The sequence below is a fragment of the Capricornis sumatraensis genome, chromosome 2, assembly GCF_032405125.1.
Source record: "Capricornis sumatraensis isolate serow.1 chromosome 2, serow.2, whole genome shotgun sequence".
NCBI lineage: Eukaryota > Metazoa > Chordata > Mammalia > Artiodactyla > Bovidae > Capricornis > Capricornis sumatraensis.
The window spans coordinates 7,031,869-7,059,817 of record NC_091070.1 but is presented as its reverse complement, the minus strand read 5'-3'; positions in this window follow the sequence as shown (position 1 = coordinate 7,059,817).

Genomic DNA, 27,949 nt, shown 5'->3' with positions numbered 1-27,949 from the left:
GTGCCTCTTCTCAACCCAGGGATTAAACTTGCTTCTTCTGCGACTCTTACATTACAGGCAGAGTCTTTAACACTGAAGCCATTACGTTCCTTAAGAAAATAGCAAGCACAGTAACAGTACATCATCAACCACAGATCCTAACTATGGTTTATTAGTTGGGATATACAATTTGTCAAGTTATTTTCTCCAGTGTTACCTATAACATATGTGTTATAATCCTAGTATCCCAAGAACACCATAAAGAAGGATTTACACCATAGCTCTTGACTCTCATATGAAAGAGAAACCTCAAATCTGTGTAAACATGGCTGAGAGACAAAGGGAAGAGAGAGTGACAAGTTCATTTGGCACCCACCTGGACAATAGAGTGTCAAAATGCCATCTGGTCATTATTAAACCAATAATTATGTCTGTACCATTGAATTTGGTACTTAGCCATATACAGGCTTATTTTCACTTATATACATCTATCCCTAGGGCTTCCAGCTTATGCTTATAGGAACAAATGGCTTAAATCAATTGTCAAATATGAATGTCTTTTTACTTGCTCACGATGACACCAGCTGATCTAAGCACCCAGCCCTGCCATGAGAAATATCTTCAAGTTCCTCAATAATGAGATATGAATCTGCTCATGTTCTCAAATTTCTTTGACAAGACCCCTCCTGACCACCTCTTCTGTCATTATAGAGCCGTGTTGATACTTCATCAACAGAAGCATAGTACAGGCTGTCACTAAGTTTTTTCTCCAGGATGAAGACTGATGTGTCTTCCTCGGGGCCAGTGTATCAGACATGTTCTCTTTTCTCTAGCTGAAAATAAAAAGCCCTTTAAAAAAAAAAAAAAAAAGATAGACACTCTAAGAGACACATTGAGGGCCACCGCCTCATCATTCTCTAAATGCTGTCACAATTTAAGCTCAGTTGAAACACCCTGATTTTCCAGAATCCTCCCTTTTTCCTCCTCTTCTAACTTCACCCTTTACTTCCTTCTTTCAAGATTTGATTTCCTACATTCAACTGGGCAAGGAACTTAAAAAATAAAATGAATCATATCTATAGGCATATTCAAAGTTTCTACCTTGTGGGAAGACAAGCTCAGAGGAGAAAAACGAGAAATAACATAGCACCTAAGACCACTGAGAAATGGACTTTTAAAAACATTTCCATAGTACATTTGTTAACAAAAGATCTTTACTACCTTAGACAATTCCATAAATGAGTGTGAATTGTGCCTGATCAATAGTGACCTGGGTGTGTAATGTGAGTTTTCCCCAGAGAACTGTAACTTACCATTTCACAAAGGACATTCATCACAGTGATGATTTTCCCTATGGGGACGGTTTGAGAAAAGGCAGTAAATCTAATTGCCCCAAAACTTTCCCATATTTAACTACATGCCAAAAGACATCACATCCCACCAATAGTAACAATAATAATAATATTAAAGAAAGAAGAGAAAGAGAAAAGCAAAACTAATTCAGTAGAATAATGTTTCATTTATTTTAATTTGTAAAAGAAAAACATTGATAAGAATGTGACATGGAAGCCTAGGAGGAAGTTTCCAGATAAAAGCATTTTGGCTAATATTTGAAAACGAGGAAGATTTCTTTAGAGCTGTAATATTTCCAGCCCTAAGGAAACCTAGAAGTTTTTAGAAAACAAATATGTAGAATGCCTCTAACAGGTTTAACAGCTACTTGAATGAAAAAGTAGATTCAATAATGATGAAAAGGACAGGAGATTCAAACAATAATCAAAAGTTCAGTTCAGTTCAGTTCAGTTGCTCAGTTGTGTCCGACTCTTTCTGACCCCATGAGTCGCAGCATGCCAGGCCTCCCTGTCCATCACCAACTCGCGGAATTCACTCAGACTCATGTCCATCGAGTCAGTGATGCCATCCAGCCATCTCATCCTCTGTCGTTCCCTTCTACTCCTGCCCCCAATCCCTCCCAGCATCAGAATCTTTTCTAATGAGTCAACTCTTTGCATGAGGTGCCCAAAGTACTGGAGTTTCAGTTTCAGCATCATTCCTTCCCAAGAAATCCCAGGGCTAATCGCCTTCAGAATGGACTGGTTGGATCTCCTTGCAGTCCAAGGGACTCTCAAGAGTCTTCTCCAACATCACAGTTCAAAAGCATCAATTCTTCGACACTCAGCTTTCTTCACAGACCAACTCTCACATCCATACATGACCACTGGAAAAACCATAGCCTTGACTAGATGGGCCTTTGTTGGCAAAGTAATGTCTCTGTTTTTCAATATGCTATCTAGGTTGGTCATAAATTTTCTTCCAAGGAGCAATGGGGGCAAAAAAACCTTATTTTTTATCATATGGCAATAAGCCTCATAAACTTTCCAGTGTAATGTACTAGTAAATCTATCCTTGAAAGAAAATGAAAGTATTAGTCACTCAGTCATGTTTGACTCTTTGCAACCCCGTGGACTGTTGACTGCCAGACTCCTCTGTCCATGGAATTCTCCAGGCAAGAATACTAGAATGGGTAGCCATTCCCTTCTCCTGGGGATCTTTCTGACCCAGGGATTGAAACTAGGTCTCCCACATTGCAGGCAGATTCTTTACCATCTGCACCACCAAGGACATGAATGATAAATCTAACATTTCATGTAAGAGGATACAGTTCAATTCAGTTCAGTTCAGCTGCTCAGTCATGTCTGATTCTCTGAGATCTCATGGACTGCTGCACGCCAGGTCTCCCTGTCCGACACCAACACCTGGAGTTTACTCAAACTCAGGTCCACTGAGTCGGTGATGCCATTCAGCCATTTCACCTCTGTCGTCCCTTCTCCTCCTGCCTTCAATCTTTCCCAGCATCATGGTCTTTTCAAATGAATCAGTTCTTCCCATCAAGTGGCCAAAGTACTGAAGTTTCAGCTTCAGCATCAGTCCTTCCAATAAATAGTCAGTTTTGATTTCCTTTAGGATGGACTGGTTGGATCTTCTTGCAGTTCAAGAGACTTTCAAGAGTATTCTCCAATACCACAGTTCAAAAGCATCAATTCTTCGGCAATCAGCTATCTTTATAGTCCAACTCTTACATCCATACATGACTACTGGAAAAACCATAGCTTTGACTAGATAGACTTTAGATGACAAAGTAATGTCTCTCCTTTTTAATATGCTATCTAGGTTGGTCATAAGTCTCCTTCCATGGAGCAAGTATCTTTTAGTTTCATGGCTGCAATCACCATTTTGGAGCCCCCCAAAATAAAATCTGACACTGTTTCCACTGTTTCCCCATCTATTTCCCATGGAGTGATGGGACTAGTTGCCATGATCTTTGTTTTCTGAATGTTGAATTTTAGTAAAAGGAAAAGGTTTAGGATAACAATTTGCAAAGATTTAGTAAAAATAGAATCATTTGAGATAATCAACATATGTATTTTAACAAGACAAGGAAATGAGAAAGGAAAGAGAAAGAAAAGCTAAAGAATAATACATATACAAGCTGGATATAGGCACCCAGGAAAAAATAAGATAATCTGGGTTCTAAATGCTGTTCTTAGGATACCTTATGTTTACAGGTCATAACATTTATTTGCAAGTAACTACTCCTTTAGGTACCTGTATATATGCACTACTGTTTTCCATCATGGTAGGCAAATGTGAGTTTCACTCATCTGTGGATTTCTGACCCCTGGAATTGTTCTAAATAATTAGAGATACTCCCAAGATTACACTGGCTCCAAGTTACCTCCCTTTGAACAGGGATGTCTGCCTTTTGTTACCCCCTGTATCCTTAATCTTGTTCACAGTAGACATTCCATAAATATTTATGGAATAAGTAAAGAAGTGAATGAATCCTGGCATTCAGAGGAGTGGGCCATAAATGCCTGCATTAGTAATAAGACATGAAATCTAAGAAGGCTCATAAAATTAACTGAGTAACTTGTAATGTATAAATCTTGGCACTGTTCTGCATTAATGTGGACACTACCCATTTTAACAAGTAAAGATGAACAACAAAGGAAATCAGTCTGCTAGTATCCACCATATGCCCCACCACTTTATTGTCTCTTATGTTAAGAACAAATTAATAAATAAATGAAAAATTTAATTCTTACCTGAGCACTTTCCTCTCTACAAACATCTTATACCAAAACTACATCATGGCTAGTGTGTATCTAGGAATCTGTGTGAAACATCAGACAATCTTCCTAGAAGTGAAGCAAAAATATGATGAAAGAAATAGGATTTGGAGGTGTAGATGGATGCCTGCAGGGGAGGAAAAGAGGTAAACATCAGTCTCCCTTATGCTAAAAACAAACCAAACTTCTGGGTGAGATTTTTTGAATTATGAATCAACAAGTGAACAGACAAAAACCCAGCAAATACAGCTTGTAACATTGAATACTCACTTCATTCCTTGTTTCCCTATTGAGTAGATCCCCAGACTTACAACATCAGCCTCTCGTGTTGCAGTGCACCCAGCTGGCAGTCTACTGGGCAGAAACAGAGAAGAGCGTGCACATAACTGTCAACTCTCAGTTACATTATCCTCTTCCTCTTTTCCCTCCCCTCATCTATCCCATTCTTTTCTTGTCTCTGTGGATCAAACTGCAGCACATACACTTAGCAACTGACATAATTTTATTATTGATCCATTGACTTTAGGTACTGGGGCTACAGCTGCATTAGTAGCTGCAACTGGGTGCTCCTCTGAGCCCAGGATTCAGAAGAGGAGACACTTTAGCCTTGACATGTAAATTGCTCAGAGGGAGGCAAGAGACTGCTGTATCCATTACTCCCATTATTGGCCAATTTGTCAGCAACTCAGAAAGCAGAGCAGCTCTATTACAAGTCAAAGGAGACATAAGATCGTCCCCGAGGCAAGAGAAGAGGAAATGAATTGGAAGAAATTGATATATTACTGGAGGCCAAGTGACAAAATTATGAAGCAAAGGGAGTCCTGGAGTCCTACAATCCTCCAAAAGGTGGAACTGGGGAGAGAAAAAAGGGAAACAAAAGTATGTGCATGCCCATAAATAGTGTATCTATGGAAATTTATTTTGTTTCATCCTCTGTGTGTGTATATGTGTGTATTTTAATCTCCAAAGCATTCTTATAGAACTGGTATCAATGAAGGGGAAATTTGACCAAAGATTTTTTGATTCAGTAACTAAAGAAGTAGGTAAAATGCTTTTAGTTTGATCTTTAACAACAATGGCTACCAGCAGACAACCAGAGAGAATGAATAAAAAAGTCCTTCTGGGAAGGTAACACACACACACACACACACACACACACACACACACACACACACCATCACACACACCTGGAACAACCTAGTTGCTGTTACATTAAAATGCAAATTCTCTTCTCTTTATAAAGGAGCTCCTGTCTGCAAACTAGTCTGCTTGCTCATTCCTTGTTTTATCTGGCACTAATCCCTGAACAAAAATCAATCTCCAATTCGTTTTAATGTTTAGTACTAAATCTAGAAACTGAAACCAAACATGGGAGTCTCATATTTATTATGGAAACTCTTTTATCTGGCTGGAGGGCAACCTTCTAATCAAGGGAATGAATAAACAGTCATTTACTTACTTTCAGGGAATAGAGGAGACAGCTCAATCTTCTTGAAGCCCAGGCAAACCAAAGGGGCTTCAAATTTGTAAGTCAAAGCATTAGCAGCTTGCTAATCTAGCTTGGCAATTATTAAGATGTAAAAAATTTAGAATTACTCTGTTTACCGATGGAGGTTACAGGTAGGAGCAGAACTACTTATTTTCTTTCTTTATGGAAGAAAAAAATTCTAGTAATTGAGACCAAGGCTTTTGGGGCATATATTCAGTCAAGCTTTTGTTGTTGATGTTTAGTCATTAAATCCTGCATGACTCTTTTGTAATTCCATGGACTATAGCCCACCATGGGATTTCCCAAACAAGAGTACTGGAGTGGGTTGCAATTTCTTTCTCCAGAGGATCTTCCTGACCCAGGGATTGAACCTGCATCTTCTGCTTGACAGGCAGATTCTTTACCACTAAGCCACCTAGGAAGCCCCATGAAGCTTTTATGCATATGTATATTCACTACCTAAAAATTGAAAGCAATGACAGTTATGTTTTATTCAGTGGGAAATTTTGGGACTTCAAGCCCAGAAGACAGCATATCAACTAACCCTGAGAGAACTGCTCCAAGGAGGTGAGGGGAGGAACAAGGTTATATAGATGTTTTACAACAAAGGTCAGGTGCTGAGCATCAAAAGATTATTGTTAATGAAAGGGAATAAGATATGCCAAGTTAAGGAATTCAGCATTTTCCTATGTATGGGAAGATGTATGTGTCAACTCACTGAAGTCATTACTTTCATAAGCATCTCAGCTATCTAGGGCCAGTGTCCTGTGTTTTTCCACATCCTGAGCTTCCTTGGGTGTCACCACAGGGATTGACTGCAGCCCTGATGTCCGTGAGCTTGTAGGTATTCTTCCCCTTCCTGAGTGTCTGTAGGGCTCAGGAACTCATATTGGAGGGGTGGAAATACAGATGCCTGTGACGTCCTTGTTTACTGATATGGCAGGAAATGTACCATTTCTCTCTCTCAGGAAAGTATGTATATTTTGATGATTCTCAAATATTTCAAAAGTAAATAAGAAATTTAGAAACCTAAATAATGAAAGGATTTATATTGTTACATCATTGTATGTTCAGAGGTATGGTGTTCTGGTTCAGTTCAGTTAAGTTTAGCCGCTCAGTTGTGTCTGACTCTTTGTGACCCCATGAACTGCAGCACGCTAGGCCTCCCTGTCCATCACCAACTCCAGGAGTCCACCCATACCCATGTCCATCGAGTTGGTGATGCCATCTAATCATCTCTTCCTCTGTTGTCCCCTTCTCCTCCTGCTCTCAATCTTTCCCAGCATCAATGTCTTGTCAAATGAGTCAGTTCTTCACCTCAGGTGGCCAAAGTATTGGAGCTTCAGCTTCAGCATCAATCCTTCCAATGAACATTTAGGACTGAATTCTTTTAGGATGGACTGGTTGGATCTCCTTGCAGTCCAAAGGATTCTCAAGAGTCTTCTCCAACACCTAAGTTCAAAAGCATTAATTCTTCAGCACTCAGCTTTCTTTATAGTCCAACTCTCATGACCACTGGAAAAACCATAGCCTTGATTAGATAGACCTTTGTTAGCAAATTAATGTCTCTGCTTTTTAATATGCTGTCTAGGTTGGTCATAACTTTCCTTCCAAGGAGTAAGCATCTTTTAATTTCATGGCTGCAGTCACCATCTGCAGTGATTTTGGAGCCCAGAAAAATAAAGTCAGCCACTGTTTCTACTGTCTCCCCATCTATTTCCCATGAAGTGATGGGACCAGATGCCATGATCTTAGTTTTCTAAATGTTGAGGTTTAAGTCAACTTTTTCACTCTCTTCTTTCACTTTCATCAAGAGCCTCTTTAGTTCGTCTTCACTTTCTGCCATAAGGGTGGTGTCATCTGCATATCTGAAGTGATTGATATTTCTCCCAGCAATCTTGATTCCAGTTTGTTAATCCTCCAGCCCAGTGTTTCTCATGATGTACTCTGCAAAGAAGTTAAAAAAGCAGAGTGACAATATACAGTCTTGAGGTACTCCTTTCCAGATTTGGAACCAGACTGTTGTTCCGTGTCCAGTTCTAACTGTTGCTTCCTGACCTGCATACAGGTTTCTCAAGAGACAGGTCAGGTGGTCTGGTATTCCCATCTCTTTCAGAATTTTCCACAGTTTATAGTGATCCACACAGTCAAAGGCTTTGGCATAATCATTAAAGCAGAAATAGATGTTTTTCTGGAACTCTCTTGCTTTTTCAATGATCCAGTGGATGTTGGCAATTTGATCTCTGGTTCCCCTGCCTTTTCTAAGAGCAGCTGGAACATCAGGAAGTTCACGGTTCACATATTGCTGAAGCCTGGTTTGGGGAATTTTAAGCATTACTTCACTAGCGTGTGAGATGAGTGCAATTGTGCCAAAGTTTGAACATTCTTTGGCATTGCCTTTCTTTGGGATTGGAATAAAAACTGACCTTTTCCAGTCCTGTGGCCACTACTGAGTTTTCCAAATTTGCTAGCATATTGAGTGGAGCACTTTCACAGCATCGTCTTTCAGGATTTGAAACAGCTCAACTGGAATTCCATCACCTCCACTAGCTTTGTTTGTAGTGATGCTTCCTAAGGCCCACTTGACATCTCATTCCAGGATGTCTGGCTCTAGCTGAGTATAACAACATCATCATTATCTGGGTCATGAAGATCTTTTGTGTACTGTTCTTCTGTGTATTTTTGCCGCCTCTTCTTAATATCTTTTGTTTCTATTAGGTCCATACCATTTCTGTCCTTTACTGAGCCCATCTTTGCATGAAATGTTCCCTTGGTATCTCTAATTTTCTTGAAGAGATCTCTAGTCTTTCCCATTCTATTGTTTTCCTCTATTTCTTTGCATTGATCACTGAGGAAGGCTTTCTTATCTCTCCTTGCTATTCTTTGGAACTCTGCATTTAAATGGGTATATCTTTCCTTTTCTCCTCTGCTTTTTGCTTCTCTTCTTTTCACAGCTATTTGTAAAGCCTCCTCAGACAGCCATTTTGCTTTTTTTGCATTTCTTTTTCTTTGGGATGATCTTGTTTCCTGTCTCTGGTACAATGTCATGAACCTCCATCCATTGTTCATCAGGCACTCTGTCTATCAGATCTTGTCCCTTAAATCTATTTCTCACTTCTACTGTATAAGGGATTTGATTGGGTCATACCTGAATGGTCTGGTAGTTATCTCGACTTTCTTCAAAAAAAGAAAAAATGAAAAAGTAGAGTATTGATTGGTGTCTTCCCATCTAAAATGAGTAATGTCATACACACTCACACACACACACACACACACACTGTGAGTCCTGGGTAAATCCAAAAGAAACATTTCTTATGTTTGGATCTTTATTACAGATATTTCTTTATCCATGTCAGTAGCCTCATTTGTATAAACTTATCCACCTAAATTCAAATTGAATGAAGTAGAAAGGACTCTTTCTCATATAGCTCGGAAGATGGAATTTGTATATTTATCGTGGTAGACACTGAGGAAATAGAATGCTTTGATGCGACCAATTGGACAGTCAGCTTTTCGACTTGGAGGTTCTTTCTGACATGGCTTTTATTTATGTGGCCATTTCATAAACCTAAATCGAACTAGTTCCACATTATTCTTACCCTCTCAGTCTTTTCAGATGTATTTCACTCAGTGAAGCTGAAGGAGGAGTGGTGCTGGAAGGTAGATGTCTGTTTCATGCATAATTTGATAATGAAATAAATTCTAAAACTGGATGGCTTAGAAAGGCACTAGAAGAAAATAGACACAAATGTTACTGCAATTTCACGGTAAAGAAGAATGATAAACAAAGCTTCAAATTTAGAAGGCAAACTGGAGAAAAAATGGTAGAGCTGATGAATGGAAGAATAAAGTATTCCACAAACAAGTGTAGAAGGTAAATAAACTTGGAAAATATTTGCAACATATGTTACCAATGTGCCATTGATACCTTTCACAGAATTAAAGCTCTTTAAAATTGTATTTTTTTTTTAAGATGGGTATCTCTACTATTATGTTTTCTATAGGATTATTGTCTATGATTCTGATATACAGTGAAGGTCCTGCTGAAATCCTGAAATTGAAAAATCAAAAGTTACCTCCTAGAAAGTAGACAGGGAAACGTGTCAAGAATGAATATTATCAGTGCTATAGTTTAACACTGTTCTGGTTATGATAGCTAGAGTACAATGTATATCGATATCAAATAACCACAAGGCACACTTTAAATATCTTATAAATGTATTTGTCAGTTTTACCTATTTGTAAATCTGAAATTTTAAAAATCCCGTGAAATTTATTGTTGTTTAGTCACTATGACTCCTTCTCAATCCCAAAAACTGTAGCCTGCCAGGCTCCTCTGTCCATGGGATTTCCCAGTCAAGAATACTGGAGTGGGTTGCCATTTCCTTCTCCAGGGGATCTTCCCAACCCAGGTATCTAGCCCACAAGCTCCTGCATTACAGGAGGATTCTTTCCTGCTGGGCCAATAGGGAAGCCCAAGGTGAAAGGTATGCATAACATTAAAAAGCAATGCCTTTTATGATAATGCTCTTTGTTCCTTTTACTAATAGTTTGTGAAATTGAGATTCTTGATCTCAATTGTGTGGAATGGCATGAGATATTCCATAGTGGGAGTGTTCAGTCGTGTCCCACTCTTTGCTATCCTGTGGATTGTAGATCGCCAGGCTCCTCTGTCCGGGGAATTTCCCAGCTAAGAACAGTGGAGTGTATTGTTGTTTCCTCCTCCAGGGGATCTTCCTGACCGAATCCGTGTCTTCCACATTGGCTGGAGGATTCTTTGCCACTGAGCCACTCTAGTAAAATACTCTGAAACTCTATCGAGGTGCTCGCAGAAGCAAAACAGGAAGGGAGAAAGAAAACCTGGTGAGGAATATTACTCTCCCTTCCAAAGTCCCACTGAGACTGAGTTGCCACCAGGTGACCTGTGGCTCATCTCAGGGCACTGTAGCACACTGGTGTCTCAGAACTGGTCACAGCCAGTGCTTTTATGCACCCAGCGGTGGGACTTATCAAGTCAATCATAGCAAATGGTTAAGTCCATGTTTTTGAGCCCATACATAACTTTTATTGCTGCCACTGTAGATATTCTCTTTATGTAGCCTTTGAACAAGAAGTTGAGTTGCTGGAGGAAATGAACTTAAAATTCATAGAAGCACTTATTGTCTACAGGTTTATGGAAAGTATTCTCTAGGGTCCACATGCAGATGTGTGTGTGTGTGTGTGTGTGTGTGTATGTGTGTGTGTGTGTGTGTACCTTTCATACAAAACACAATTCTGAAATTCCTTCTTTTATATTGTTCCTTATCCTAAACATCCTGCCAAACATCAATCATTGATCAAGTCCTTATGTAAATCCAGGCCTGGGTTTGTATCTCTATGTAGAACAAATGGACAGTGAAACACTCTGCTTGATGTTCTGGCAGCTGGAAGGATCTTCCCATTGTCTTTGAAGAGCAGCCTTGGGAGAGCCGGGCTACTTCAGGAGTCACCTGTACCTAGTGTCACCAGGCCATTTATTTTATTTTGCAGTTGACTGTGAAGTCAGAGGAACCCCCTTGCAGATTTAGGAGGCTATCAAGCAGGCAGTAACAGTGCTGCTGGTGGATGCACAGGGCGTTGGCTTCTCATGGGATGCCTTTCCTTTCAGGCTTGTCACCTTTGGGAAGAAGTGCCAGAGAGCAGGGAATGGATCTCCAATACTCATGAGACTGTCAATGCTGTCTGCCTCAAGCTTGGTTGAATCTCTTTTAGTCCCTTTCCCTCTCTTTAGATTTCTCCACTCTCCTTTTAAGAAACGTTGCATTTTTTTGTTTTTTAGTGAGTTTAAGTATTAAAAAATCACACAGGTTATTTGGGAAGATAAGACCAATTTAGCAAACTTGGGGTTTTCACTCAACGACACACCTTTCTTTAAGACAAGAAAGAAAAGTCAATTATCTGCTTATACAGGACAAGAGAAAGTGAGAAATTATACAGAAGGAAACTTTAAAAAGAAAAAAGAAAGCAAAAGAAAAGAAAACAAAAAACTACAGGAGAAAGGAAGAAAACAGAGGAAGAGAAATTAAAAAACAATTACATTAAGCAATATAACAAAACTTATTTGGTCACTTGTATTTTTATCCTTGTAAGTATAGCCATATTGCATTCCAAAGATGTTAGAACCAGAAAGAATCAACATTTAGCTATTTTTTTTTATTGAGTCACATGATAATTTCATCAACTAAATGGCATTATCCTGATGGACATACCATTGCATATGGCCTCTCATACTGGGTCATGATACCTGTGTGTACTACCTGGCTTTTCCATTATGAATCAACTATTTGCAAAACTATGAGACATGGAGAGAGCATTTGCAGAGAGAGTCCTCCCAATTTTCAAGGCTTTTTAACCCTTTTGCCTAAACATTTTCTCTTTTTCTATCCTTGGTTACACCACAGTTTTCCAGGCTTTTTTGTTTAATGAAAGAAAAGGTTCTGAACGGATTCATCCTGAACTGCTAGATGAGTTAATATTTATTTCTTTTCTGCACATGCCTAGAAAAGATAAGGCTTAGTCTAAAGTAAATAATGTTTACCGAGTGATAGAATTCACACACCACAGTAAGACTCAACTACAACCCTACGAAGCCATTATCTGTTAGAAAGATGTGTTGAAAACTCAAGTTCCTGGCAGAAGAGAAAGCAACATCTATTAAGCAATGATTCCCAGCAAGAGTTTCTCCAAGCTGTTAAATAGGTTTGGCTCTTTGAAAGCCTTCTTAGAGTCCATTAGGTAGTGTGAGCATTCCCAGAGGAATAATGTTCACTGATGATCAATCGCATTGTTGATACAATTAAGATCCCCACAGCTAGGGACTTTAAATACCTATCGTTATGTTTTTGTCATTTCCTGAAATCCTTCTTTTTTTGTATTTTTCTAAGCATAAGGTTCATGAAAAGGTGAATGTTAATCACAACATTTGAGAAAAATCCCTTAGCTCATTATGTGCCATGAATATGTGAAAAATAGGCTTAAACCACTGCCAAAAATTTTTTTTGGTGACTTTTTAGTTAATTATGATAACTTCCAGTAAAGAAAAAAGGGTAACTTTGAACTTCATGCCCCTTGTAAGTAAACTTGAGCCAGAAAATCTTGCTCTTATAAATTTTAACATTTTGCATTTTCATACTTATTAAATCATAACTTTGATTCAGTATTATTGTTTAGCATTTTACTATAGAAAAGAGTCTGGATAAATTCATACTTCATAAAAATCAGGGGATATTTTTGTCTAAAGTACTTAAGTACTCAACTTGTAATTAATTAAAATAATTTGTCCAAATAAATAAAAGGAATACAGAGGTTGTCTATTTTTACATAATCTCTCTTTATCTTAAAATTTATTCACAACAGTACAACATCAAGTTAATTTTCATAAACTGCCAAAGAAAATATGTCAAAAGTGATAATTCTTTTCAAAAACAGCAAAAACATATGCTCGATAGTATTTGCATTTTAAATACTGAATATTCTATTTGTTTTAGTCAATAATTTGTTTTTTAAAGGGATTAAGATATTTAATAATGTTCATGAAATAACCTTATAAGAATGCATCTGACTAAGTAACAATTTTCAAAATAAAAATGATTAAATTGTGGGTTTTTCAACCTAACAAAGGCCATATTTATTTAAAAAATTGTTTTCATATTCTCTAGGGGAAGCTTTGCTTAATATATGGAATTAAACTAATGTCAGCACAATTCCAAAATCAGTTATAATTTTTGCTTTAAATAAACTTTGAAAGTATGTGTATAATATACATACAGGTTTTGGGTAATTGATTTAATTCTACTCTGGAAGTAAACTTCCAGTAAAGATATCTTGTTTGTCCTTAGGTGGAAATTAGATGAATGCATAATCTTTGCCAGCTTTTCAACAACTGTTTGGGCATTAGGTTAGACAACTTATCAAACGCTTAACTCTTCCAGGCTTACTGGGCTACTTCAAGGGAAAAACAAATACAGTAACACAATGAAGGATAATCCATTACCCATTTTAGTCTATTGTTCTAGCTTTCCTGGGCTCACTCCTTGCCAACACCAACATAAAGGAACTTGAGGTCACCAGTGAAGGGCTGACAGGGAACAAATTGCCATTCTTAGTACCAGCGTGTTTCCCTGTTTGTTTGCATAAAAGGGTTCTATTCTGTCTTTTTCATGATGGTTTCAAAACTAAGGTTGAATATAGGCTAAAAATACTGGAACATGTGCAAAGAAGATACACCTTCAAAACAGTGATAAGCACAAAGCAAGTGTCCGACAGATGCATAAAAAATTGTGTCTTTATTTGTTAGATATACCATTGATATCTATTCTCATATGATATTCATCATACAAATATTACCACTAACTGTTCACAATGCAGAGAAACAGTTCTTCCTTCTCAAGCCACACCTTTCTTTGCCTAGCATTGCCTCCCTCTTCAAAATCTGACATTTGATCTACTGACCTACTTTGCTGTTGCCGTGTATGCAACATACCTCTCCTTGGCTCTTCAGGAAGTATTTGGCTTTACTTAAAACCAGCTCAGAGAGAACTGTCACTGATCTCTTGGGTAAGATTAATTCTAGAGCCTGCTGGCCTCTTGGCCAAGTTTATTACTACTAATAAATCACACTTGGGCCACCCACCCCCTCTGTCTTCTCCCTTTTTCAGCGGTGTCCGGCAATCTTCTTCAGCCCTTGTTGTCATGATGTTCAAGATTTAAAAGGTCTTGCTCCTGCCTGATCCACTTTGAGAACTCCCATTAATTTCAATGTACAGGTTCATACCTACACAGAATTCATCAAAAGATTTTAAAGTGTTAGCACAAGCTGTCAAGTTAATGGAATTTAAACAGACTTCACATACAGGGAATTTAACAATATACAAATTAAGAAAAACAAATCTATTCCCTGAGGATATCTTTTTCATATATATGTAAATTTTAAAGCAGTATTATATCATTTTGAGGCTTTTCTTTCATTAAAATTTCTAGTTATATGATGTGGCATCCTGTATTACATGAGGATTTCTTGTTTGTTTGAAGTACCGATAAGTCTACAAACTTTAGACTGTGAAGGAGATGGCGACCTCTTTAGAGTGTCATAAAGTAGTGTCAACGTTAGCAGCCTATACAACTCTGACTTGCTCCCTTTTCTGTTCATCAAGTTTTTAAGCCATGTCTCCTTCCTAACTGCTAACACATTCTTAGAAAGGACATTTGGCCAGCCTGGACTTACAAATGTCAAGATAGTATCAGATATACAATAATCACATATCCTTTATTTTTTAAAATCTGCTGTTTTGGGTTGCCAATTCACCTTTTCCTTAGTTTAGAAAGATCAATTGAAATCTGAATACTTTGGCTTGGAATTCATTAAGTGAAACTCTTGTTTGCCTATGCTAAAGCTACTCTGCCCATTTTTATAAGAGCAACCAGATATTATTTAAGCTAAACTAGCAGCCTCTTGATGACCACAACCACGAAATTAACAAATGCTTTCTCCTTGGAAGAAAATCTATGACAAACTTATACAGCATATTAAAAAGCAGAGACATTGCTTTACTGACAAACGTCTGTGTAATCAAAGCTATGTGTTTTGCAGTATTCATGTAGGGATATGAGACGTGGACCATAAAGAAGGCTATGTGTCAAAGAACTGATGTTTTCAAATGGTGGTGCTGGAGAGGACTCTTGAGAGTCCATTGGACAGCAAGGAGATCCAACCAGTACATCCTAAAGGAAATCAGTCCTGAATATCCATTGGAAGGACTAATGCTGAAACTGACTAATAATTTGGCCACCTGATGTGAAGAGCTGACTGCTGATGCTGGGAAAGATTGAGGGCAAGAGGAAAAAGGGGCAACAGAGGATGAGATGGTTGGATGACATCATCAATCCAATGGAGCTGTGTGTGAGCGAACTCCAGAAGTTAGTGAAGGACAGGGAAGCCTGGTGTGCTGAAGTTCATGAGGTCGCAAAGAGTTGGACACGACAGGCTGACTGAACAACAGCAAAGGCAGTATATTCAAAGAAGATAGTCACTCACCTCACTTTCTTTCCCCTTCTTCAACCCTAGAAGATCCACCTTAGTGAATCTGACATACAATTCTTTATTTCCAGTGATTGTGTGCAGATGACCTATGACCCACTGGTGCAGCTGTTAGAGTTATTTGTCAATATTATAAGAAGGAGAGAGAACAGTGTGAAAGGAAGCAAACCTCTTTCCTCTCTTCTTGTCCTTCCCTCTTAGCCATCTTCCTTCCTTGGCTATTATGCTGGAAGCTTCTCAGTCGCTCTGGCTGTCTTCCAGCCATGGATGGAAGCATTGGAAATGTAGGAATAATAAATGGAGGAAAGCAGGCTTTCACATCCTCTACCTGGTGGCTTAGCCAATCCAAGGAGGCTTCTGCTGTTGCAGGTCTTGCTATGCAATTTATTTGTTTGTGTTGTTTTATTGAAACCAAAAACATCATTGTTGATACAAGGACATAAGCTTTACGGATCAATCAAGAGCTGAGATAGTAAATGCCTCTGTAGAAGAGCCCTCTGTGGGAAACTTTTGAATGTTTATGAAGCATGATGTAGGAGAAGCCGAGTGCTGAGAAATTAACTTTTCTCACAACACATGAAGGCTGAACTGTTCAAGTTGTGGTGGTCTAACATACAGAATCACTCACCCTCCTCCTGTGTGATGTGCCAGAAATTTGACTCATGCCTTGGTTTTAAAATTCACCATTTATTTTGTAAAGAATAATATCCATTGGTCTTCCTTGCTTGTCCATAAGCCAATTGATATCTTTATATCAGAAGTAAATTTCTTTTGGAATATAATCAAATGCTGTGGAATAAGGCAGCAGGAAAAAGTATAAATACATATATATTAAAATACTTAAATATATATCTATATATATGAAAAAATGTTATGTATTTATGTCTATATACACATGTCTGTCTATCTACTTATAATTTTTTACATGCTTTCCCTCCTAAATTTTAATCAGTCATAAGACAGGGCAGTAGATAATGTCTACAATTAACTAGGCATTTATAAACATATAGGCTATATATATGATACATATTTCAATATTAGTGCTGAAAAACTACTGTATCTTTTCTCAGAATTTAGTGAAGAGGGTTGAATATCTACATTACTTTGATAACCATCACAGGTATTTCTGGTGACTAGTTTTGAGAACTGCTTGACCTGATAATAAGAAATAGAGAAGCAATGAAAACCTGCATCCAGAGATTCTAAAGTCCTGCCACTAAAATCTTAATTGAAACATAAAAGTGCCCAATTAAAAGCATCATTCTTTCCAGTGTATCAGATGAATTCTATTGTAAATAACAACAAATTCATCAGCTTCAAATGGCCTTCCAACTAGCCTCAGGATTCTTCTTATTTTCTTCATTATCTTGTTAGTTCCATATCATTTTCACTCCACATGGACTTAAATGTCTCAGTTTAGTGGCTTTCCAATTGAGAAAGTGCAATATTCAGAGCTATCAAAAGCAGGTCATTTCAGGGGTTTGGCTGTTGGAAGGTTTCACTTATATCCCTCTAATCACTGAAATATCAATGAGAGTGACTCCAAGCCCAAGTGCCAGGAATCCTTCATCACTCTCCAAGACTGAGTCTATTTGGGGCAAAGTGAACTGAAACCCTGTCAGAGAAGAAAATAAGGGCCGTTCTCAGCCAGAGAGCTCATTATCATGATATTTGTCTCTGGTGCGTCTAACTTGTCTTTGCGGATGGACCTGATTCATAAATTATTTTTACTCTCATTCACTTTTGTTTGAGATCAGTTTTAGAATAAGGGCTTCAGTAAAGGCCCTTGAAAGTGAAGTTGCTCAGTCGTGTCCAACTCTTTGCGACCCCATGGACTGTAGCCTACCAGGCTCCTCCCTCCATGGGATTCTCCAGGTAAGTGTACTGGAGTGGGTTGCCATTTTGAGGATTATTCAAATAAATGGAAAGCTTTGGTTAAAATATTTTCTGCAAATATAGTAGATCCCTTTTATCTGCAGGGGATAGGTTCCAAGACCCCCATGGATGCCTGAAATCATAGCACTGAACTGGGTATATACCTTTTTTTTTTTTCCTATATATACCCAGGGATTGAACGTGGGTTGCCTGCATTGCGGGCAGATTTTTACTGTTTGCGCAACCAGGAAAGCCTCATACAAACATACTAATGAAAAAGTTTAACTTATTTAAATTAGGCAAAGTAAGCAATTAACAACAATAACTAATAATACAGTAGAACAAATATAACACAACATTGCAATCAAGTTTACTTGAATGTGCTCTCTTTCTCAAAAATACACTTTGTGTAAATGTCATGTCTTCACTAATCACTTATCCTCAGGTGGCACAGAGGTAAAGAATCCACCTGCCAGTGCAGGAGACACAAGAGACATGGGTTCGATCCCTGGGTCAGGAGGATCCCCTGGAGTAGGAATTGGCCACCCACTCCAGTATGCTTGCTGGAGAATTCCAGGGACAGAGACACCTGGAGGGTTACAGTCCAAGAGGCTGCAGAGAGGCAGACGCCACTGAGCACACAGCAACAAGCGCTGCTAAGGCAGAGTGGTCGTAATCCTGCAGTTTGAGCTGTGACAGCAAGACTGGCATGAATTTCTTTTTCCTTGTTCACAATTTATTAGAAGATTAATTCTTACAATAGATCTTAGAAATGTCAGGATGCAATATTTGTCCTTATTAAGTGGAGAACTTTCATCTTTTCACTTAAAGGAAGTACTTTACAGCTTCTCTTTGGCTTATCTGAATTGCCAGTATCAGTACCCTAGCGGTTTAGGGTCATTATTATATAAAATAAAGGTTTCTTGAACACAAGCACTGAGATAACACAAGAGTCCATCTGAAAATCAAAACAGCTACTCAGTGGCTAAGGGGAAGGATACCTGGACAAAGGGAAGATCCTTGTCCCGGACGGAGCAGAGCATCTCAGCAGGAGATTTCATCAAGCTACTCAGAATGGTGTGCAATTTAAAACACAGGAATTGCTTATTTCTGAAATTTTCCATTGAATATCTTCAGATTGTAGTTTATAGATGCATAACTGAAACCAGGATAAAAGAAATTTTCAATAAGTGGGGACTTCTGTAAGAGGGGAACAGCTAAGCAATTTAAGTCCAGGTAAACCAAGGAAGGCAGGTTTGTATGTGAAAGATATGGAGTCATTGGAATTAAATTGCTGGCAAATTAAGTATTTATATTTTTCCAAGCTTCCATTCTTTAATTTACAAAGCAGGGGAAAAGATATTTATTGTTTTAAAGACAGAAAGTCTGTCTACAAAAAAGTTCTTGGAAGGTGGTAAGTAAGAACAACATAAAAGTCAGCTAATATCACTGTAACTATTAACACTTATTATGTTTTAAAATGATTTAGTAGGATTTCTTGAGGAAATATGATTATCATATTGTTTGTTATCACTAAATTAATGTAGAAAACTAAATCTCAGTTCAGTTCAGTCGCTCAGTCGTGTCCAACACTTTGATACACCATGAATCACAGCACGCCAGGCCTCTCTGTCCATCACCAACTCCCAGAGTCCACCCAAACCCATGTCCATTGAGTCAGTGATGCCATCCAACCATCTCACCCTCTGTCATCCCCTTTTCTTCCTGCCCCCAATCCCTCCCATCATCAGAGTCTTTTCCAATGAGTCAACTCTTCGCGCGAGGTGGCCAAAATTTTGGAGTTTCAGCTTTAGCATCAGTCCTTCTAATGAACACCCAGGACTGATCTCCTTTAGAATGGACTGGTTGGATCTTCTTGAAGTCCAAGGGACTCTCAAGAATCTTCTCCAACACCACAGCTCAAACGCATCAATTTTTTGGCGCTCAGCTTTCTTCACAGGCCAACTCTCACATCCATACATGACCACTAGAAAAACGATAGCCTTGACTAGACAGACAGATCTTTGTTGGCAAAGTAATGTCTCTGCTTTTGAATGTGCTGTCTAGGTTGGTCATAACTTTCCTTCCATGGAGTATGTGTCTTTTAATTTCATGGCTTTAATAATCATCTGCAGAAAAATAAACTCAGCCACTGTTTCCACTGTTTCCCTACCTATATGGCATGAAGTGATAGGACCGGATGCCATGATCTTAGTTTTCTGAATGCTGAGCTTTAAGTCAAATTTTTCACTCTCCTCTTTCACTTTCATCAAGAAGCTTCTTAGTTCCTCTTCACTTTCTGCCCTAAGGGTGGTGTCATCTGCATATCTGAGGTTATTGATATTACCCCCAGCAATCTTGATTCCAGTTGAATCTAAAGAGACAAAATTAATTAGCATAAGATAGAAATAACAAAAGAATAACATATGAGCTAGGTAATTTTTCTGTTCTTGAAGAGTTCATCAAAAGTTCAACCATTATTCTGTAACACCATTAATGATTTGAATTCTCTGATAATCATTTTTTGGGGTTAAAATAATCAATGTATTCTTTTACTTTACTCAAAATTGCAAATTCACTTAGCAACGTGTATAATTTTTTGAACTGTGGTGCACAGAAATATATGGAGAAAGATTTTGTAACCTCAGAGTTTATAACCTAATAAAAAAGCTAAGTAATGGTTTTTATTTTTTTTAAGTAAGTAAATAATTAATAGGTGAAACAAAAGTTTGATACAAACATGACAGAAGGCTTAGTGGGATTTCTCCCACAATTCAGGGAATCATAAAAGAAAAAGCAAATATTAGTGATTAATTAATTATGAAATGTATTCTTGCTGCTGCTGCTGCTGCTGCTAAGTCGCTTCAGTCGTGTCTGACTCCGTGCAACCCCAGAGACGGCAGCCCACCAGGCTCTCCCGTCCCTGGGATTCTCCAGGCAAGAACACTGGAGTGGGTTGCCATTTCCTTTTCCAATGCATGAATGTGAAAAGTGAAAGTGAAGTCGCTCAGTCGTGTCCAACTCTTAGCGACCAAGTGGACTGCAGCCTACCAGGCTCTTCCACCCATGGGATTTTCCTGGCAAGAGTACTGAAGTGGGGTGCCATTGCCTTCTCCCAAAATGTATAGGAAAAAGAGTACGTCAAGGCTGTATACTGTCACCCTGCATATTTAACTTATATGCAGAGTACATCATGAGAAACGCTGGACTGGAAGAAGCACAGGCTGGAATCAAGATTGCTGGGAGAAATATCAATAAACTCAGATATGCAGATGACACCACCCTTATGGCAGAAAGTGAAGAGGAACTAAAAAGCCTCTTGATGAAAGTGAAAGAGGAGTGAAAAAATTTGCTTAAAGCTCAACATTCAGAAAACGAAGATCATGGCATCTGGTCCCATCACTTCATAGGAAATAGATGGGAAAAAAAAGGAAACAGTGTCAGAATTTATTTTGGGGGCTCCAAAATCACTGCATATGGTGACTGTAGCCATGAAATTAAAAGACACTTACTCCTTGGAAAGAAATTTATGACAACCTAGATAGCATATTGAAAAGCAGAGACATTACTTTGTTAACAAAGGTCCATCTAGTCAGTTCAGTTCAGTTCAGTTCAGTCACTCAATCGTGTCCAACTCTTTGCGACCCCATGAATCGTAGCACGCCAGGCCTCCCTGTCCATCACCAACTCCTGGAGTTCACTGAGACTCAGGTCCATCGAGTCAGTGATGCCATCCAGCCATCTCATCCTCTGTCATCCCCTTCTCCTCCTGCCCCCAATCCCTCCCAGCATCAGAGTCTTTTCCAATGAGTCAACTGTTCACATGAGGTGGCTTTAGCATCATTCCTTCCAAAGAAATCCCAGGGTTGATCTCCTTCAGAATGGACTGGTTGGATCTCCTTGCAGTCCAAGGGACTCTCAAGAGTCTTCTCCAACACCGCAGTTCAAAAGCATCAATTCTTCGGCACTCAGCCTTCTTCACAGTCCAGCTAGTCAAGGCTATGGTTTTCCCAGTGGTCATGCATGGATGTGAGAGTTGGACTGTGAAGAATGCTGAGTGCTGAAGAACTGATGCTTTTGAACTGTGGTATTGGAGAATACTCTTGAGAGTCCCGTGGACTCCAAGGAGATCCAACCAGTCCATTCTGAAGGAGATCAACCCTGAGTTTTCTTTGGAAGGAATGATGCTAAAGCTGAAACTCTAGTACTTTAGCCACCTCATGCAAAGACCCGACTCATTGGAAAAGACTCTGATGCTGGGAGGGATTGGGGACAGGAGGAGAAGGGGATGACAGAGGATGAGATGGCTGGATGGCATCACCGACTCAATGGACGTGAGTTTGGGTGGGCTCCAGGAGTTGGTGATGGACAGGGAGGCCTGTCGTGCTGCGATTCATGGGGTCACAGAGAGTCGGACATGACTGAGCGACTGAACTGACTGACTGATTCTTAGTAAGAGATAATTACATAGGGGATATTGTAGAAGTTTTGAATGGTTAGGACTTGTACAATCATATGAGGTATGATTACAGGTCAGACAGAAAGATATGTGTGAGGATTAATAACTTATGGAGTCACAAAACCCCTTCCCATGTTCACTGAAAGCAGACACAAAGGGCAAGAACAAGTCTAGCAAACTTGATTCAGGCTAGATCATAGGAACCCATCAAGGGTTAAAAGAAATGTTTGCAGGGTAGTTTAAAGTATACTTTGACAAAAATTAATGACAAGTTTACAAGCTGATATGCATGCTAAAGAAGGAAATCAGAGTTTAAAGAGTATGTAAACTGAACTACCTAAAAAATTTGAAACTAAAAGGCAAGTTAGAAATTTGTAAAAAAAAAATTAACATATATAGTAGACACATTTCGGAATAAGTAGCTTTCAGAAATCAATAAGAACAACAAATTTTTAAAACTTCTTGGAAAGATAAATGATCAGTTTATCAATGAAAAAGTCATTAGATAAGTCATAAATATACAAATAACCACAAGAAAAACCTCAAGCTACACAATAGACACATAATGTAAATTAAAACAGTATAAAGGTATAAAATAACTATCAAGTTGATAAAAATTTAATGACAAGGTCCACAAAAAGGGGAATGTCACACACATTTACTGTAAGATAAACAGGTTATGTAGGAAAATGAATTTGTTCTTTTTGAAACAAAAATGGTATATATCACCTGGCTCAACATTTTGCTCCTAGTCTGAGCAACACTATATATACAAATTCATTCTATGCAAATTATTATGAGTGTGGCCAAGAATGTTCATTATATTGTTACTTAATATATAAACTTGGAATTGTGTACAGTGGATTTGAGGCAGGGCCATCAAGTATGATCGTACAGAAAGCAGCATTTTACATAAATTGTGATTCAAATACATAGTTCAGAACTTTTCAAAACAGTGGTTCTGATCTGAGATATTATTTATATAAATTATTGAAATATATAATGGAAAAGTAGAATTACATTTATAATCTAAAATTGATAATATGAAAATATATTAATAATGCATTAAATGAAAAAAGCAGCTTATAAGATAATACATATGTAAAATGCAACAGTAAAGACAAATACATATAAATAAAGCAAATACATTATAAAAGTTTAAAAATAGACCCAAATAGCTATTTTTTTTGAGATGTAGGTGATATATTTGTTGTTATATTATGTTTTTCTGCAAAATGAACATTGTATTAATGTTTCTTATGAAAACTACAAATGGATAAGCAGAGGGACAGCATAAACAATAAAATATTTAATTTTTTCTTATGTACATTAGGGATAATATATATGGAATGTTTATGGTACATATATGGGATTAGGGAAAAATCACTTGGAATGGAAATAAGGATGTGGAGAACTTATAATAAGATGTTCTCTGGCAAACTTACAGGAGTATGTAGATTTGAAAATCTGCAGATATAACTTTTATAACAGAAAGTTGTGAGGTTTTCCATAAAGCATTACAAAAATTCATTGAACTCCAAAGACTAGAGGAAAACTTCAATCTATAAAGGTTTTTAAGAAATTCTGTATACTGATATGTTGTCAGGCCAGATTGGGTGAGTATATAAGTCTATTTACATTTTTAGAAGAAATGGAAGTAAAATTTTACATTCTTTTTTGCTTGAAAGGCTAACACTCCAAGTTCACCACCTCAGACTGCAGACAAGAAGTTCTTGTTCAATCCAATCAGAGTCCAAGTTCTAATACCTTTGATGTAGGGGTGTCACTGAGGTGGAGACATTCATTGAATAAAATTCCTCAAGGGGATTCAATTAGTCTTCTCAGAAAGCCCAAATGAAAGTCAAAGAAGAATCCTCTAATTGTAAATTTAAATCCTACTGACAGGCTCCTCAAAAATGAGAGGGCTCGGTTCTTGCGTTTTAAAATCATCACACTCACACTCGGTCTTCGAGTTCCCATCTTAAAGCATTCAATTGTCTCTTGGAGTTAGCTGTATTTGAATGGACATTTTTATAAGGTGATTACCTAAGGATCTTCTCTCCAGGCCTCACCTCAGAGACACACACACACAGTACAGATCCCAGACAGCTTGACTTTTCTTAATTCTAACATCTACATTTCAGTTGGTGGGGAAAAAAAATATTTGCAGAACTCCTCTTTCAAGTGTGGAGAAGTATTGCAGTGAACACTTATCTTTGGTTTTTCTCTTTACAAGTGCTGAAATCTTTTATTTTTTAATGGTGACAGTAAAACCTGAGCAGGAACACAAATTAATTTTATCATGGAGGAAATTACCTTGAACTTAGAGTAGTGTTCAATATACTCTCAGGCAAATGACCCTGGAGATAGGGGACAGAAACATTGGACAGGCTGAATTAAAATGCTTGCATTGGATGGTTTATTAAATCTGTCTGAAACACATGCTGTGAGAATCTCAAGAAAGTGCATGGGGCAAGATAGCACATGTTAAATACTGTACAGACAGAGGAGCGGAATGATAGGAATCCTGGGATGTACACTGTTCTCATATATATGAGGAGGTATCCTTTCTCGTAGACTACAAGAGGATGCTTGGGGCCAAAACAATACAAGAGTTCTACCTGAGGGTTTCAAGCCCAAGTTGACCTGGTCACACCTATAGCTCACCAATTAACTGGCTGAGGAGCTCTGGACTTTATGCACTTGCTGGGGAGAGGACGTCTAAAACCAGAAGCGGTATCAGCAATGGGAAGCTTAATTAAGACTTCCTGATTATGATACGTCACATGTGCTTCTTGTGTATTTGCTCTATCATAAGTGTTCAATACTTTAGTCAGCTCATGTATATTTAATCCCTGGTCACCATTTAGCACCTCTTACATTTAGAGCCTTATATATCTTAAGAGTCTTTTTTATTCTGTGTATATTATGTATCATTTTTTTCCTTCCATCCCTTTCTATGTTTGCATATATGCCCTATTCAGCAACTGCTTTATCTGTTCAAATTCATCTTATGAGTTTCATCAGATCCATCTGTTTTTTTTTTCCCCCCTCAACAGCAAGCTTGAATGTTGTCAGGCAATACAACATATGCACGTTATAGATTAAAAATCATATTTGTATTCTAAATGTTGAAATATACCACAATTTTTCTTTAAAAAAATCTAAGAGAACCCTTAAAGTATAAGGGAACCATATTATACTGTAATCTTTTTTTTTTAGGTTGACCACACCACATGGTTTTGGAATCTTAGCTCCCTTACCCAGACCATTGTCAGTAACAGTGTGTGTTCCTAACCATTGGCTTCCCTGATAGCTCAGATAATAAACAATTTGCTTACAATGCAGGAGACCCAAGCTTGATCCCTGGGTGGGGAAGATCCCCTGGAGAAAAGAATGACTATTCACTCCAGTGTTCATTCCTGGAGAATTCCATGGACACAGAAGCCTGGCAGGCTATGATCTACAAGGTCATAAAGGGTCAGATATGACCAAGTCAGTTACAAACCACTGGACAGCCAGGGAGTTCCCCATACTGTAGCTGTTAAAGCTCAGTTCTTTCTTAATTGCTTTCTGTTAGAAAATAGAATATCATCAGGTGAAAAAAAAAAAAAAAAAAAAACATTGCCAGAAAGTATACAAATTCTCATTAATTTGGTAAGTTTATATGACTCATCTGAACAATTTCTACAGTTATATATACATGCATACAAATATAAATATGAAAGTGGTTTATTCAGAGTTGCTTTCAGATGTCAGTTTAATCATGCCTTTTTTACAGGCTTTACAAAGTAATAGAATAAGGCTTACATTGTGCAGATCACAAACATATCAGCTAAGGGTGAATGGGGGAAATGTCAGAACACCCTGAAAATGACTATTTGTAAACCTCTACAAACATTCTCATAGCAACACCATACACAGCTTTAGAAGTGCTATATTTTAAAAAATAGAATGAAAAGAAAGAGCTTGTGTTTGGACCTACAGTGATAATGAAGTCAGAAAGGGATACCAGTGTTGAAAACACCAAGGTCTAGGATTTATATTAAGAAGATGCAAAAAAAACAAAACAAAACAAAAGTCCATTATCTTAAACAATAGAAAAAAATTCCAATTATATAATATGTAGTGGACATGTAACTATGTCATCTTCATTTTTGTATATTTACATAATCAAGTTAACCAAAAATCTTCCCTTTTTGTATTTCAATAATGAAACTGAGGGAATGGCTTTGAATGCAACTGCAGTTCAGTTCACTCATTCATGTCTGAATCTTTGCGACCCCTGGGACTGCAGCACACCAAGTTTCCCTGTCTATCACCCTCAAATTCATGTCCATCAAATCAGTGATGCCATCCAGCAAAATCAGCTTAAAATCTAACAACAAAGCTGTTTTAAGGGTAATATGTGATCATTATATAACTTGATAATAATAATAAAAAAACTTCTCAAAAAAGTGTTGCCATCCATTAGTAACTGTCATTGTTTCACAATATTTCCAAAACCTTTTTCTGAAAATATTTACATTTGTGTAATGAGTATCAAGTGTATATATACATACATATGTATGTGTACATATGTACTCACTTTTCAGCATGTAAAACCACTAATAATTAAGTTCATTTCATGCAAAAACAAGACCTGTACACCACCACACAAAAAAAAAAGCAACAGGAAAATTGTTTAGTTAACACTTCAATACTGTAAAAAATATTGCAAAACTACATTTAATAATTTATTTAGGCAAAACAGTGTTGCCTTCTTAAATTTATCACTACCAATATGATTTGATTAATATATTTTTCTGGATAACTTTATATTATATGCTGGGCAAACTAAAGTTATATTAAAATTTTACTAAAAGTGGAAAAATAACCAATATATTTCAAAATATATTGGCAAATAAATGGAGAAACAGTGGAAACAGTGACAGACTTTACTTTTGGGGGCTCCAAAATCACTGCAGTTGGTGACTGCAGCCATGAAATTAAAAGATGCTTGCTCCTTGGGAAAAAAGTTATGACCAACCTAGACAGCATATTAAAAAGTAGAGATAATACTTTGCCAACAAAGTCTGTCTAGTCAAAGCTATGTTTTTTCCAGTAGTCATGTATGGATGTGAGATTTGGACTATAAAGAAAGCTGAGCACCAAAGAATTGATGCTTTTGAACTGTGGTGTTGGAGAAGACTCTTGAGAGTCCCTTGGACTGCAAGGACATCCAACCAGTCCATCCTAAAGGAAATCAGTCCTGAATATTCACTGGAAGGAATGATGCTGAAGCTGAAACTCCAATATTTGGCCTCCTGATGTGATGAACTGACTCATTTGACAAGACTCCGACGCTGGGAAAGACTGAAGGTGGGAGGAGAAGGGGATGACAGTATGAGATGGTTGGATGGCATTACTGACTCAATGGACATGAGTCTGAGTAAACTCCAGGAGTTGGTGATGGACAGGAAGGCATGGTGTGCTGTAATCCATGGAGTCACAAAGAGTCAGACACGACTGAGTGACTGCACTGAACTGATATTTCAAAAAAATTATACTAGATGCTTCCAGAAAATTCCAGTAAATACGACTGCTACTGATAAGACATGTTCTGTATCCATATGTTAGATATATTTTTTAAAAGTATTAGAAAATATCCTGCAACTTCAAGCAGTTACATCACTCTCACCAAAATTCAAATAAAAACTTTATTATTTTAATTTTAACCACAAATCAAGTAATAGAAACTCTGGGTCCCTCTAAATTAGTAATTAGATCCTTCTTTGATTCCACTTTTTTCTTGTTCCAAACCGTTAGCCTCATGCTATACATCCAATTTTGTCCCTGAAGTGTGTAAAAAGTGCGTATAATTCTCAGTATCTTTCAAAAACATGCCAATACATACTTCATTATGGGAGGTATAAATATCAACAAACATTTAGCTGCTCAAA